Below are 6000 nucleotides of genomic sequence, written 5' to 3' on the forward strand. Positions count from 1 at the left end.
TTCAAACATGTACATGGATGAGGTACTTTGACTGCTAACTGGATTTTCTTCATGCTCTTGTGATGACTCAAAAAATTGTTCTTGTGTCTGTAAATATATAAAAAAATAAATAAAACATAACTAGGGTTAAGGCCAATAAGAGTGCATACGCTGAAATGTCTCGGCTTTTTTACTAATCATTGATATTATGTTGATAGTCCTAAATATAAAGCTTTACTACATGTACAACTATCACATAAACTTAACATGATTCAAGAAAATGAGATCAAGGTCATATAAACCAAACAAGAAATACATGTACATCTTACAATCATTCAATACACTAAATATAGCTGACCTATTGCTTATAATTTCAAAGAAAAAGACTTAACCAAGAAAACTAAACATTGACCAATGAACCATGAAAATGAGGTCAAGGTAAATGAACCATGCCAGGCAGACATGTACAGCTTACAATTCTTCCATACACCAAGTATAGTTGACCTATTGAATATAGTATTAGAAAAAAAGACAAAAAACCCAAAAACTTAACTTTGACCTAAACCATGAAAATGAGGTCAAGGTCAGATGACACCTGCCAGATAGACATTTACACCTTACAATCATTCCATACACCAAATATAGTAGACCTATTGCATACAGTATGAGAAAAACAGACCAAAACACAAAATTTTAACTATAACCACTGAACCATGAAAACGAGGTCAAGGTCATATGACACCTGCCAGTTGGACATGTACACCTTACAGTCCTTCCTTACCTCCGAATATACTAGACCTTTTGCTTATAGTATCTGAGATATGGACTTGACGACCAAAACTTAACCTGATGATTGTGTGCAGAGTTATGGCCCTTTGACTTAGAAAATTCACTTAAATTATCAATTTCGTCATGCTTGAATATATTGATTTGAAAATTAATATATAATTTCATCAAGACAAGTTACAGATCAAGTTCGAATTGTGTTCTGGTATGATGATTTTCTGCTGAGTTATGGTCCTTGGACTTAGAAAATTCACTTAAATAATCAGTTTTCAACCTTTTTTTTTCGTCGTGCTTGAAGATATTGACTTGATATTTAATTTATAGTTTACACAAGTTCTAGATCAAGTTAGTATTGTGTTCCAATACAATGAATTTTTAACCAGTAGGGGACTATGTATTGCCATGCAATACTCACAGAATGCTTGTTCATATTGTCCTTGTTATTCTAAATCATAATTTATATTCCAACTGTAAGTTGATATAACTGTCTTGCTTAAGAAAAAATGAAATTAATGAAATTTTAGTCGAAATAATTTTATATATCTATAGCTGATTTTCTTTAGTTAGTGATCACATTATCAACCAATGTGTCAATTAAGCAAACAATACTTTTTTTTAGGTTTGTTTGTAGTACTTACTAAACTTAAGTTTCAGTGCTGCACTTAGTTTTATCTCAATAGACTTTTAGCCTTCCTGGCCTATTTACTTAGTTCGAATAAAAAGTTAAAAACCTGTAAATGACATACCTGCCAACATTTCAAAATGCCCATTTGGGTTTTATGTGCAAGATGGCTCTCATAGTCCTACAAAACCTTTAAAGGGGCCTTCAAATTTATTTAAATGTTGTTTGTTTGCTTCTTCATACTTTTACAATCCTACACCCATGATAAAATTGATTATTTTGTTTTAAATTATGGTCAAAATTGCTCTTTCAAAATTTCCATTTAGGAGTCTACATGGGGGAAATCCCCCGCAAATAGTGACAGTTGGCAGGTATGAAATGAACTGCTACCCTCTTCTCTTTGCTTCATATTCAACATTCATATGACATATATATATGCAAAATAGTTCTATTTACTTACTTTCTCTGTCATTTCTGTTGACAACTGAACTATGCTGTGCAAATTTGTATCAAGTTCTTGACACTGAAAAAAAAATACATATATATGATTTTTGTTGTCTTAATATGAAATAAGAGTACTGTCAATTCAGAAATTATTGCATGCATTAATTTTTGTGATTTTTCAAGAATGATTGATTGATTGATTGTTGGTTGCTTAACGTCCAGTGGCAAATATTTCATGCATATTCAGGACGAGAACAAGTTCACAATAAATACAATAGGTAGGATCTGTAATAGATTAAGGGATTACGGTCGGAGAAATTTAGACTGCCACGGGAAATGAGGGTATATTGGATAGGGACAGAAATTTAGCCTTGCAACAGGTCACCTACGGACCCCTCAAAGAGTTGTTGCAAGGGTTCTTAACGTGCAAAGAGCGTGGCACTCTCTTTACACGAGGCATCGGATTTAACGTCCCCATTCTGACCGGACGTGGCTGCAAATTTGTACATCCCGCACAGCCAAACGGACGCCCCACTTTAGCACGGGTTTTACTGCCGGTCGGAGGAAGACCAATGGTGACCATACTTCTATACCCCAGTCACCCTTGGGGTCTTTTTTTTCAAGAATGAAAATAAATGTGTAACTATTGCGATTTCGAATAAAAACTGCACACAGATCTAGGCGAATTAGAATGCAAGTTCTTATTATTGCGATACCCATCCAGTCCATAGGTCACTGATGCCCAACTTGCACTATCATTTAGTCCATAGGTCACTGATGCCCAACTTGCACTATCATTTAGTCCATAGGTCACTGATGCCCAACTTGCACTATCATTTAGTCCATAGGTCACTAATGCCCAACTTTCACTATCATTTAGTCCATAGGTCACTGATGCCCAACTTGCACTATTATTTAGTCCATAGGTCACTGATGCCCAACTTGCACTATCATTTAGTCCATAGGTCACTAATGCCCAACTTTCACTATCATTTAGTCCATAGTTCACTGATGCCCAACTTGCACTATCATTTAGTCCATAGGTCACTGATGCCCAACTTGCACTATCATTTATTCCATAGGTCACTGATGCCCAACTTGCACTATCATTTAGTCCATAGGTCACTGATGCCCAACTTGCACTATCATTTAGTCCATAGGTCACTGATGCCCAACTTGCACTATCATTTAGTCCATAGGTCACTGATGCCCATATTGCACTATCATTTAGTCCATAGGTCACTGATGCCCAACTTGCACTATCATTTTCCATGTTCAGCTGACCATAAAGTTGGGGTAAAAATTTTCAATTGGTGATATATTTACAAAGATAAAATCACACGCAAAATGTGTATTTAGTATTATGTTGATTAGACAACTAACTTGACAGTCATGAGTGACAAGTCTAAATTTTAAAGTAATTATAAGGCCTAAATATGATGCAGGATAATCAGTGTCAGTTATTAGTGTCTTTAATTTCGAGCTCACTATATATTATTATGAGTTATGAAAATTGATGAATCAATTATTGTTTAGAAACCGTACATTGTCAATATATAATTATATCTATAGGGAAAAAAAGACTGAATTATATTATTTTAAGCATGAATAGCTATTTTCTTTAACATACATTTTCTAACCATGTTTCATCTGATAAATCCTTTCCATGTTCAATATGCTGTGGAGTCAAAAGTTTTTGTCTACAATTCCTGCAAATAGCTGAAAAATAAATAGTCAAATTAATGCATGTGTTACAAATGTGCATTAACTTTGATTGATCTCTTTTAAAAGTAAAATATAGAAAACAAGAATGAACCCTATTTCTGGGTTAAAACGGCCAACAAATCATTTGCTTCTTTCATATTTAATGGAAACAAAATTTCCGACAACTTCATTTTTTTAGCATTAAGACCAATACTGGGGTGTACATCATGTAATATCCATGATTACAAATGCACACCATTTGTTTTTAATAACACGTATAATAACATTTGTTAAAATAGAACAATGTGGACACTTTGGCATTCCATACTTGTAGATACACAAGTATCTAAATTTAGTTGAAATAATGGGAGATAATCAGCGAGTGTGTACGTAAACAATATATATTACGCCTTTTACGGTAATATTCATTTTTATGACCATGAAATGATTCTTTTATAACCGAATTTGATTAATTTCTATTTACTAGATTATAACCATAACCAAGTTTGAATTTGATTGATTGATTGATTGTTGGTTGCTTAACGTCCAGTGGCAAATATTTCATGCATATTCAGGACGAGAACAATTTCACAATAAATACAATAGGTAGGTTCTGTAATAGATTAAGGGATTAAGGTCGGAGAAATTTAGACTGCCACGGGAAATGAGGGTATATTGGATAGGGACAGAAATTTAGCTTTGCAACAGGTCACCTACGGACCCCTCAAAGAGTTGTTGCAAGGGTCCTTAACGTGCAAAGAACGTGGCACTTTCTTTACACGAGGCATCGGATTTAACGTCCCCATTCTGACCGGACGTGGCTGCAAATTTGTACATCCCGCACAGCCAAACGGACGCCCCACTTAAGCAAGGGTTTTACTGCCGGTCGGAGGAAGACCAATGGTGACCATACTTCTATTCCCCAGTCACCCTTGGGGGTAGTTTGAATTTAAAAATGACTGAAATATTCAGTACTGAAATATGACTGAAATTTACAGTACTGAAAAATGACTGAAATATTCAGTACTGAAAAATGACTGAAATTTACAGTACTGAAAAATGACTGAAATTTTCAGTACTGAAAACAACTTTTTCTCAACATTACTAAAAATGATATATAAATTAATGTACTGAAAATACATGGGTAAGAAATGTACTGATTAGTGATGTTTCCTAAAAGTACTGTTTATATAGCGGGATTTAATGTACTGATTAGTGATGGTTCATAAAAGTACTGTTTATATAATGGCATTTAATGTACTGATTAGTGATGTTTCCTAAAAGTACTGTTTATATAGCGGCATTTAATGTACATGTAAACGTTAGGCAAATTGTTGGTAGTGTAGGAGATTTTTTGGGACCAAGACAACCCAGTACCTCATTTCCTTTCCTTATTCTGTTGCTTTATAATAAATAGGATAAATTTTATCTATCAAACATATTTTTAAAATAAACATGAATAAATTATTGACTATTAAATTCAGAAAATTATATTTGATCATATGTAAATAAAACAATATTTGATTGTAGTCAGTCAGGGGACTTACTTAAATGAGTGATTTTCTAAATCACTGATTCAAGTAACATTATGTCCATAAAGGTTAGAAGTAAGAGTTGTCTTTCTTTAATAATCACCTATTTAAGTAGTACAAATTAATCACTAGACTAAGTGATTTAATTTTATTGTAGCTTTAAATATAGAATACTAATGATCCAGGAACCGATTATGTTGCTAAAATTATCAGAACCAACATCTGTGTTGATAGGATGAGTGGGTCATGTCAGGTGATGACCTTGTACTAAATCTAGGATAATGACATAAAAATCACTTGTTTAAGTATCATACCTTAATTTCCTACCAAAAAATCACTCCTTTAAGTATCATTATTTTAACAACCCCCACTAATTTCAACACCCCCGAACAGTGAAATTTTGATCGCGAACAGTAGAATTTTATTACATAATCTATAAGATGAAACCTTGAATTTTACAGGAAAAATACTCCCACTGCTGGGAAAAATCTGTTAAGAAAGTATCAGTTCATTATGTAAAGCCATTTTTATAGCATTTTTTCAACTAAAATAGAATTTGAAGCTAAATGATTGCATCGAAGGCATAAACCTTGCTGCTTAAAAGAAGCAAAAAGTTCATTTTTTTTCAATTTTACTATTTAAATGAAAAGATATTATCTAAACCTATGTGTTTAAAATTTTTGTAAAACTACAAAATCACAATTTGTGACAAAACTTCGAATTTGCTACTTAAATAAGTGATTTAAAAATCACTTATTTCAATATGTCCCCTGACTGGTAGTAGGGCATCAATCATAATAATCAATATTTTTAACATAAAAGACCAGGATACAAACCAAATGAGTGTATTATGACTAGCAGGCCTACCAGACTGTGCCTCATGTGCTGAGTCGGATGAGACTTTGGCTTTGATGAATACTAGATTTAGTTGTT

The sequence above is a fragment of the Mytilus californianus genome, unplaced genomic scaffold (genome assembly GCF_021869535.1).
Source record: "Mytilus californianus isolate M0D057914Y unplaced genomic scaffold, xbMytCali1.0.p SCAF_87, whole genome shotgun sequence".
Classification (NCBI taxonomy): Eukaryota; Metazoa; Mollusca; class Bivalvia; order Mytilida; family Mytilidae; genus Mytilus; species Mytilus californianus.